Source organism: Scyliorhinus canicula, chromosome 15, assembly GCF_902713615.1.
Source record: "Scyliorhinus canicula chromosome 15, sScyCan1.1, whole genome shotgun sequence".
In the NCBI taxonomy this organism is placed as follows: Eukaryota; Metazoa; Chordata; class Chondrichthyes; order Carcharhiniformes; family Scyliorhinidae; genus Scyliorhinus; species Scyliorhinus canicula.
In genome coordinates, this window is record NC_052160.1 from 26,867,379 (window position 1) to 26,877,735 (window position 10,357).

General features: G+C 52.4%; 1 protein-coding gene across 1 annotated transcript in view; it reads right to left on the reverse strand.

The window, feature by feature from the left end:
• The window catches only part of glis2b (GLIS family zinc finger 2b), a 205,043-nt gene extending 195,145 nt beyond the window's left edge, over positions 1-9,898 (reverse strand). The window contains exon 1 of the mRNA XM_038820096.1: positions 9,614-9,898. The gene's annotated coding sequence lies outside the window, so the exon portion shown is untranslated. The remainder of the gene's footprint in view (positions 1-9,613) is intronic.
• Between the last annotated feature and the right edge of the window lie 459 nt (positions 9,899-10,357).

Genomic DNA, 10,357 nt, shown 5'->3' on the forward strand with positions numbered 1-10,357 from the left:
TGTCACAGTGCAGGTGGATCAGTGCAGTGAGTGTGTCACAGTGCAGGTGGATCAGTGCAGTGAGTGTGTCACAGTGCAGGTGGATCAGTGCAGGGAGTGTGTCACAGTGCAGGTGGATCAGTGCAGTGAGTGTGTCACAGTGCAGGTGGATCAGTGCAGTGAGTGTGTCACAGTGCAGGTGGATCAGTGCAGTGAGTGTGTCACAGTGCAGGTGGATCAGTGCAGCGAGTGTGTCACAGTGCAGGTGGATCAGTGCAGTGAGTGTGTCGCAGTGCCGGTGGATCAGTGCAGTGAGTGTGTCACAGTGTCGGTGGATCAGTGCAGGGTGTGTTACGGTGCCGGTGGATCAGTGCAGTGAGTGTGTCACAGTGCAGGTGGATCAGTGCAGTGAGTGTGTCACAGTGTCGGTGGATCAGTGCAGGGAGTGTGTCACAGTGCAGGTGGATCAGTGCAGCGAGTGTGTCACAGTGCAGGTGGATCAGTGCAGTGAGTGTGTCACAGTGCAGGTGGATCAGTGCAGTGAGTGTGTCGCAGTGCCGGTGGATCAGTGCAGGGTGTGTTACGGTGCCGGTGGATCAGTGCAGTGAGTGTGTCACAGTGCAGGTGGATCAGTGCAGTGAGTGTGTCACAGTGTAGGTGGATCAGTGCAGCGAGTGTGTCACAGTGCAGGTGGATCAGTGCAGTGAGTGTGTCACAGTGTCGGTGGATCAGTGCAGGGAGTGTGTCACAGTGTAGGTGGATCAGTGCAGCGAGTGTGTCACAGTGTCGGTGGATCAGTGCAGTGAGTGTGTCACACTGCAGGTGGATCAGTGCAGTGAGTGTGTCACAGTGACGGTTGATCAGAGCAGGGAGTGTGTCACAGTGCAGGTGGATCAGTGCAGTGAGTGTGTCACAGTGCAGGTGGATCAGTGCAGCGAGTGTGTCACAGTGTAGGTGGATCAGTGCAGTGAGTGTGTCACAGTGTCGGTGGATCAGTGCAGGGAGTGTGTCACAGTGTAGGTGGATCAGTGCAGTGAGTGTGTCACAGTGTCGGTGGATCAGTGCAGGGAGTGTGTCACAGTGTAGGTCTATCTGTGCAGTGAGTGTGTCACAGTGCAGGTGGATCACTGCAGTGAGTGTGTCACAGTGTCGGTGGATCACTGCAGTGAGTGTGTCACAGTGCCGGTGGATCAGTGCAGGGAGTGTGTCACAGTGCAGGTCGATCTGTGCAGTGAGTGTGTCACAGTGCCAGTGGATCAGTGCAGGGAGTGTGTCACAGTGCAGGTCGATCTGTGCAGTGAGTGTGTCACAGTGCAGGTGGGTCAGTGCAGTGAGTGTGTCACAGTGTCGGTGGATCACTGCAGTGAGTGTGTCACAGTGCCGGTGGATCAGTGCAGGGAGTGTGTCACAGTGCAGGTGGCTCAGTGCAGCGAGTGTGTCACAGTGCAGGTGGATCAGTGCAGCGAGTGTGTCACAGTGCAGGGAGTGTGACGCAGTGCAGGTGGATCAGTGGAGTGAGTGTGTCACAGTGTCGTTGGATCAGTACAGTGAGTGTGTCACAGTGCAGGTGCATCAGTGCAGCGAGTGTGTCACAGTGTAGGTGGATCAGTGCAGTGAGTGTGTCACAGTGTCGGTGGATCAGTGCAGGGAGTGTGTCACAGTGTAGGTGGATCAGTGCAGTGAGTGTGTCACAGTGTCGGTGGATCAGTGCAGGGAGTGTGTCACAGTGTAGGTGGATCAGTGCAGCGAGTGTGTCACAGTGCAGGTGGATCAGTGCAGTGAGTGTGTCACGGTGTCGGTGGATCAGTGCAGTGAGTGTGTCACACTGCAGGTGGATCAGTACAGTGAGTGTGTCACAGCGCAGGTGGATCAGTGCAGTGAGTGTGTCACAGTGTAGGTGGATCAGTGCAGTGAGTGTGTCACAGTGCAGGTGGATCAGTGCAGTGAGTGTGTCACAGTGCAGGTGGATCAGTGCAGCGAGTGTGTCACAGTGCAGGTGGATCAGTGCAGTGAGTGTGTCGCTGTGCCGGTGGATCAGTGCAGTGAGTGTGTCACAGTGTCGGTGGATCAGTGCAGGGTGTGTTACGGTGCCGGTGGATCAGTGCAGTGAGTGTGTCACAGTGCAGGTGGATCAGTGCAGTGAGTGTGTCACAGTGTCGGTGGATCAGTGCAGGGAGTGTGTCACAGTGCAGGTGGATCAGTGCAGCGAGTGTGTCACAGTGCAGGTGGATCAGTGCAGTGAGTGTGTCACAGTGCAGGTGGATCAGTGCAGTGAGTGTGTCACAGTGCCGGTGGATCAGTGCAGGGTGTGTTACGGTGCCGGTGGATCAGTGCAGTGAGTGTGTCACAGTGCAGGTGGATCAGTGCAGTGAGTGTGTCACAGTGTAGGTGGATCAGTGCAGCGAGTGTGTCACAGTGCAGGTGGATCAGTGCAGTGAGTGTGTCACAGTGTCGGTGGATCAGTGCAGGGAGTGTGTCACAGTGTAGGTGGATCAGTGCAGCGAGTGTGTCACAGTGTCGGTGGATCAGTGCAGTGAGTGTGTCACACTGCAGGTGGATCAGTGCAGTGAGTGTGTCACAGTGACGGTTGATCAGAGCAGGGAGTGTGTCACAGTGCAGGTGGATCAGTGCAGTGAGTGTGTCAGAGTGCAGGTGGATCAGTGCAGCGAGTGTGTCACAGTGTAGGTGGATCAGTGCAGTGAGTGTGTCACAGTGTCGGTGGATCAGTGCAGGGAGTGTGTCACAGTGTAGGTGGATCAGTGCAGTGAGTGTGTCACAGTGTCGGTGGATCAGTGCAGGGAGTGTGTCACAGTGTAGGTGGATCAGTGCAGCGAGTGTGTCACAGTGCAGGTGGATCAGTGCAGTGAGTGTGTCACGGTGTCGGTGGATCAGTGCAGTGAGTGTGTCACACTGCAGGTGGATCAGTACAGTGAGTGTGTCACAGCGCAGGTGGATCAGTGCAGTGAGTGTGTCACAGTGTAGGTGGATCAGTGCAGTGAGTGTGTCACAGTGCAGGTGGATCAGTGCAGTGAGTGTGTCACAGTGCAGGTGGATCAGTGCAGCGAGTGTGTCACAGTGCAGGTGGATCAGTGCAGTGAGTGTGTCGCAGTGCCGGTGGATCAGTGCAGTGAGTGTGTCACAGTGTCGGTGGATCAGTGCAGGGTGTGTTACGGTGCCGGTGGATCAGTGCAGTGAGTGTGTCACAGTGCAGGTGGATCAGTGCAGTGAGTGTGTCACAGTGTCGGTGGATCAGTGCAGGGAGTGTGTCACAGTGCAGGTGGATCAGTGCAGCGAGTGTGTCACAGTGCAGGTGGATCAGTGCAGTGAGTGTGTCACAGTGCAGGTGGATCAGTGCAGTGAGTGTGTCGCAGTGCCGGTGGATCAGTGCAGGGTGTGTTACGGTGCCGGTGGATCAGTGCAGTGAGTGTGTCACAGTGCAGGTGGATCAGTGCAGTGAGTGTGTCACAGTGTAGGTGGATCAGTGCAGCGAGTGTGTCACAGTGCAGGTGGATCAGTGCAGTGAGTGTGTCACAGTGTCGGTGGATCAGTGCAGGGAGTGTGTCACAGTGTAGGTGGATCAGTGCAGCGAGTGTGTCACAGTGTCGGTGGATCAGTGCAGTGAGTGTGTCACACTGCAGGTGGATCAGTGCAGTGAGTGTGTCATAGTGACGGTTGATCAGAGCAGGGAGTGTGTCACAGTGCAGGTGGATCAGTGCAGTGAGTGTGTCAGAGTGCAGGTGGATCAGTGCAGTGAGTGTGTCACAGTGTAGGTGGATCAGTGCAGTAAGGGTGTCACGGTGTCTTTGAATCAGTGCAGCGAGTGTGTCACAGTGTAGGTGGATCAGTTCAATGAGTGTGTCACAGTGTCGGTGGATCAGTGCAGGGAGTGTGTCACAGTGCCGGTGGATCAGTGCAGTGAGTGTGTCACAGTGCAGATGGATCAGTGCAGTGAGTGTGTCACAGTGCCGGTGGATCAGTGCAGCGAGTGTGTCACAGTTTAAATGGATCAGTGCAGCGAGTGTGTCACAGTGCAGGTGGATCAGTGCAGTGAGTGTGTCACAGTGCGGATGGATCAGTGCAGTGAGTGTGTCACAGTGCAGGTGGAACAGTGCAGCGAGTGTGTCACAGTGCAGGTGGATCAGTGCAGGGAGTGTGTCGCAGTGCAGATGGATCAGTGCAGTGAGTGTGTCACAGTGCAGGTGGGTCAATGCAGTGAGTGTATCACAGTGCAGGTGGATCAGTGCAGTGAGTGTGTCACAGTGTAAGTGGATCAGTGCAGGGAGTGTTTCACAGTGAAGGTGGATCAGTGCACCGAGCGTGTCACATTGTTGGTGGATCAGTGCAGCAAGTGTGTCACAGTGCATGTGGATCAGTGCAGTGAGTGTGTCACATTGTCGGTGGATCAGTGCAGCGAGTGTGTCACAGTGCAGGTGGATCAGTGCAGTGAGTGTGTCACAGTGTAGGTGGATCAGTGCAGTGAGTGTGTCACAGTGTAGGTGGATCAGTGCAGCGAGTGTGTCACAGTGCAGGTGGATCAGTGCAGTGAGTGTGTCACAGTGTAGGTGGATCAGTGCAGTGAGTGTGTCACAGTGTAGGTGGATCAGTGCAGCGAGTGTGTCACAGTGCAGGTGGATCAGTGCAGTGAGTGTGTCCAAGTGTAGGTGGATCAGTGCAGCGAGTGTGTCACAGAAGCTGGCAGTGGATCACTGTGTCAGTGGATTGTCAAGCTGATAGTGGATCACTGTGTCAGTGGATTATCATGCTGGGAGTAGATCACTGTGTCGGTGGATTGTCAAGCTGAGAGTTGATCACTGTGTCGGTGGACTGTCAATCTGGGAGTGGATCACTGTGTCTGGGGACTGTCAAGCCGGGAGTGGATCACTCGCTGGCCTGTTGCAATGTTTGGAATTGATCACTATGTATAGAATGGATTGCATAGTAGGTGGCGATCACTGTGTAACGAGTGGATCACTGTGTCAGGGTGGGTCCCGATGTCGGGAGTGGATCACTATGTCAGGACTGGAGCACTGTGTTTGTGGATCACGATGTTGGGAGTGGATGACTATGTTGGGTGGCTCCCAATGTTGGGAGTGGATTACTGTGTCGGGTGGGTCCTGATGTTGGGATCACTGTATACGGAGCTGATCATGGTGTCGGGGTGGATCAATGTGTCAGTGTGGATCGAAATGTCGGGAATGGATAATTGTGTAGGGGCTGGATCACTGTTGAGTATGCTGCAATGAGGGCAGCACGGTGGCACAGTGGTTAGCATTGCTGCCTACGGCGCTGAGGACCCGGGTTCGAATCCCGGCCCTGGGTCACTGTTCGTGTGGAGTTTGCACATTCTCCCCGTGTCTGCGTGGGTTTCGCCCCCACAACCCAAAAGATGTGCAGGTTAGGTGAATTGGCCACACTAAATTGCCCCTTAATTGGAAAAAATAATTGGGTACTCTAAATTTATAAAAAAAAAAAAAAAAAAGAGTATGCTGCAATGTTGGGAGTGGATCACTGTGCAGGGGGTGGATGACTATCAGGTGGGAGTGGATCACTTTGTGGGTGGATCATTGTGTCGCAAGTGGATCACTGTGCAGGGAGTGGATCATAGTGTTGGGAGTTCATCACTGTGCAGTGGGTGGATCGCGATGTAGGGATTAGATCATTTGAGTAGGGAGTGGATTGTGATGGGTGGATACTATGTAGGGAGTGGTTCATTGTGTCGGTGGATTGCGATGTTGGGAGTGGATCACTATGTTGGGTGTGGATCACCATATTGGGAGTGGATCGTGATATTGGAAGTGGATCGCAATGGTGGTAGTGGATCACATTTTGGTGAGTGGTTCATGATGTTGGGAGTGGATTGTTGTGTTGGTGGATAGCGATGTTGGGAGTGGATCACTATGCCATTAGTGGATCACTGTGTATTTGGATCGCGATGTTGGGAGTGGTCACTGTGTAGGGAGTGGATCGTGATGTAGAAAGTGGATCACTGTGCAGGGAGTGGATCGTGATGCTGGGAGTGGATCACTGTGTAGGGAGTGGATCATGATGTAGAAAGTGGATCACTGTGCAGGGAGTGGATTGTGATGCTGGGAGTGGATCACTGTGTAGGGAGTGGATCATGATGTAGAAAGTGGATCACTGTGCAGGGAGTGGATCGTGATGCTGGGAGTGGATCACTGTGTAGGGAGTGGATCATGATGTAGAAAGTGGATCACTGTGCAAGGAGTGGATTGTGATGTTGGGACTGGATCACTGTGTAGGGGTGTATCATGCTGTAGAGAGGGGGTCACTGTGCAGGAAGCGGATAGTGATGTTGGGACTAGATCACTGTGTAGGGAGTGGATAACAATGATGGGAGTGGATCAATGTGTAGGGATGGATTGTGATGTTGGGGGGATCACTAAGTTGGGAGTGGATCACTGTGTAAGGAGTGGATCACTATGTCAGGAGTGGATCGCCATGCAGTGAGTTGGTCACTGTGTTGGGAGTGGATCACAATACTGAGAGTGGGTTGTGATGCTGGGAGAGGATCACGTTGTTGGGAGTAGATCACTGTGTATGGAGTGGATCACTGTGTTGGGTGTGGATCACAATGTTGGGAGATAATCACTGTAGGGAGTGGATCACTGTGTTGAGAGTGGCACACTCTGTAGGAAGTGCATCACTGCATTGAGAGTGGATCACTGTGTTGAGAGTGGATCACTCTGTGTCGGGGTGGATCACTGTGTCGGGAGTGGATTGTGGTGTTGTGAGTGGATCATTTCCTTGGAAATGGATCTCGATGTAGGGAGTGGATCACTGTGTTGGGAGTGGATTGCGATGTAGAGAGTGGATCACTGTGTTGGGAGCGGATCATGGTGTAGGGAGTGGATCATGTTGTTAGGAGTGGATCACTCTGTAGGGAGTGGATCATGCATTGTGAGTGGATCACGGTGTATATAGTGGATCACGATTTAGGGAGTGGGTCGCTGCATTGGGGGTGGGTTGCAGTGTAGGGAGTGGATCACTGTGTTGGGAGGGGATCATTGTGTTGGGATGGGGATGTGGTGTAGGGAGTGGATCACTGTGCTGGGAGTGGATCATTGTGTTGGGAGTGGATTACTGTGTTGAGAGTAGATCACTCTGTCGGGAGTGGGTCACTGTGTTGAGAGTAGATCATTGTGTTGGGAGTGGACCACTGCGTTAGGAGTGGATCATTGTGTTGGGAGTGGACCGCGATGTAGGGAGTGGATCACTGTGTAGGGAGTGGATCGTTGTGTAGGGAGTGGATCACTCTGTAGGGATGTGATCACTGTGTAGTGAGAGGATCACTGTTATGGGAGTAGATCACTCTGTAGGGGATAGCTAATTGTGTTGGGAGTGGATCACTGTATGGAGTGGATCACTGTGTTTGGAGTGGATCATTGTGTTGAGAGTAGGTCACTGTGTTGGGAGTGGGTTACTCTGTAGGGAGTGTGTCACTGTGTTGAGAGTAGATCATTGTGTTGGGAGTGGACCACTCTGTAGAGAGTAGATCATTGTGTTGGGAGTGGATCACTCTGTATGGAGTGGGTTACTGTGTTTGGAGTGGATCACTCTGTAGGGTGTGTGTCATTGTGTTGGGAGTGGATCACTCTGTTGGGAGTTGGTCACTGTGTTGGGAGTGGATCACTCTGTAGGGTGTGGGTCACTGTGTTGGGAGTGGATCACTCTGTCGGGAGTGGGTCACTGTGTTGGGAGTGGATCACTATGTAGGGAGTGGATCACTGTGTTGGGAGTGGACCGCAATGTAGGGAGTGGATCGCTGTGTAGGGAGTGGATCATTGTGTAGGGAGTGGATCACTCTGTAGGGATGGGATCACTGTGTAGTGAGAGGATCATTGTGATGGGAGTAGATCACTCTGTAGGGGATAGCTCATTGTGTTGGGAGTGGATCACTGTATGGAGTGGATCACTGTGCTGGGAGTGGATCGTTGTGTTGAGAGTAGGTCACTGTGTTGGGAGTGGGTTACTCTGTAGGGAGTGTGTCACTGTGTTGGGAGTGGGTTACTCTGTAGGGAGTGTGTCACTGTGTTGAGAGTAGATCACTGTGTTGGGAGTGGACCACTCTGTAGAGAGTGGATCATTGTGTTGGGAGTGGATCACTCTGTATGGAGTGGGTTACTGTGTTTGGAGTGGATCACTCTGTAGGGTGTGGGTCACTGTGTTGGGAGTGGATCACTCCGTTGGGAGTTGGTCACTGTGTTGGGAGTGGATCACTCTGTAGGGTGTGGGTCACTGTGTCGGGAGTGGGTCACTGTGTTGGGAGTGGATCACTATGTAGGGAGTGGGTCACTGTGTTGGGAGTGGATCACTCTGCAGGGAGTGGATCGCTGTGTTGGGAGCGGGTCATGGTGTAAGGAGTGGATCACTCTGTATGGAATGAGTTACTGTGTTTGGAGTGGATTGCTATGTAGGAAGTTGGTAACTGGGTTGAGGGTAGATCACTCCATAGGGAGTGGATCACTCTGTAAGGAGTGGATCTTTGTGTTTGTAGTGGGTCACTTTAGGGAGTGGATCATTGTGTTGGGAGTGGATCACTATGTGGTGAGTGGATCACTCTGCAGGGAGTGGATCACTGTGTTGGGAGCGGATCATTGTGTTGGGAGTGGATCACTCTGTAGTGAGTGGATCATTTTGCAGGGAGTGGATCACTGTGTTGGGAGTGGATTATTGTGTAAGGAGTGGATCACTCTGTAGAGAGTGGATCATTGTGTTGGGAGCGGATCATTATGTAAGGAGTGGATCACTGTGTTGGGAGTGGATCATTGTGTTGGGAGCGGATCACTGTGTTGGGAGTGGATCACTGTGTTGGGAGCGGATCATTGTGTAAGGAGTGGATCACTGTGTTGGGAGTGGATCATTGTGTTGGGAGCGGATCATTGTGTAAGGAGTGGATCACTGTGTTGGGAGTGGATCCTGGTGTAAGGAGTGGATCACTCTGTAGAGGGTGGATCACTGTGTTGGGAGCGGATCATTGTGTAAGGAGTGGATCACTGTGTTCGGAGTGGATCACTGTGTTGGGAGCGGATCATTGTGTAAGGACTGGATCACTGTGTTGGGAGTGGATCACTGTGTTGGGAGCGGATCATTGTGTAAGGAGTGGATCACTGTGTTGGGAGTGGATCATGTTGTAAGGAGTGGATCACTGTGTTGGGAGTGGATCATGGTGTAAGGAGTGGATCACTGTGTTGGGAGTGGATCATGGTGTGAGGAGTGGATCACTGTGTTGGGAGTGGATCATTGTGTAAGGAGTGGATCGCTGTGTTGGGAGTGGATCATTGTGTTGGGAGTGGATCATTGTGTAAGGAGTGGATCGCTGTGTTGGGAGTGGATCATGGTGTAAGGAGTGGATCACTGTGTTGGGAGTGGATCATGGTGTAAGGAGTGGATCACTGTGTTGGGAGTGGATCACTCTGTAGGGAGTGGATCATGGTGTAAGGAGTGGATCACTGTGTTGGGAGTGGATCATGGTGTGAGGAGTGGATCACTGTTGGGAGCGGATCATTGTGTTAGGAGTGGATCGCTGTGTTGGGAGTGGATCATGGTGTAAGGAGTGGATCACTCTGTAGGGAGTGGATCACTCTGTAATGCTGGCAATTGGTTGGGATCTTACCTGTGTGGGGCTGCCTCCCGCTGCCAGTCATTCGGTGAGATCCCGATCGCTTCCAATCTGCAATCCTTCCCAAAGTGGGTGCCGATCCCAGTTTGCCAGCTGGGATTGGGATGGGGAGAGAGGGAGTGGTGATCGCTGCTGATCCCTCGGGCCGGCGGAAGCGGAGCGGCTCCGGTCTGAGCCCCGTTTCTCGCCGCTGTCAGTTTCTCCGGGTGAAATTGCACCGATTTCTTGTCGCTTTTCCCCTCAACTCCATCCGAGCCGGTGAGCGCATGCCCGGAGCAAACTCTGCACCTCCCCATTAAAGCAGCACCGCACCCTAATCATCAAACATCTCCCAATCTGACACCCAACACTATCACCAAAAAAAAACACTCCTTGAAAATCCTGGCGCCGGTTTCACATTTCCCTCCTTTTATTCCAAGTTGAAAATGGTTCGCTTGATTTCACGGTGCACAGTGAAAAATCCAGGCAACCATTGAAGATGCTGCTGGCAGCAATTTATTTTTTGAAGCTGCATTTTTTCCTCCAGAAAGCGCAGTAGCTCAGTCAGCCACATGAAACCAGCAAAGCCAGGTTAAGTTTTGCTTATACCTTGGTCAGTGTCTCACCTGTAACAACAAGATATATTTACATCTTATAGACACTTGCTTTAAGTTTCCGGCACAAATATTTTATTTATTTAGTGCAAAAGAATATGCACGGTCAAATAGCAATCAGACCGATTGCAATAGGAATCAAGGC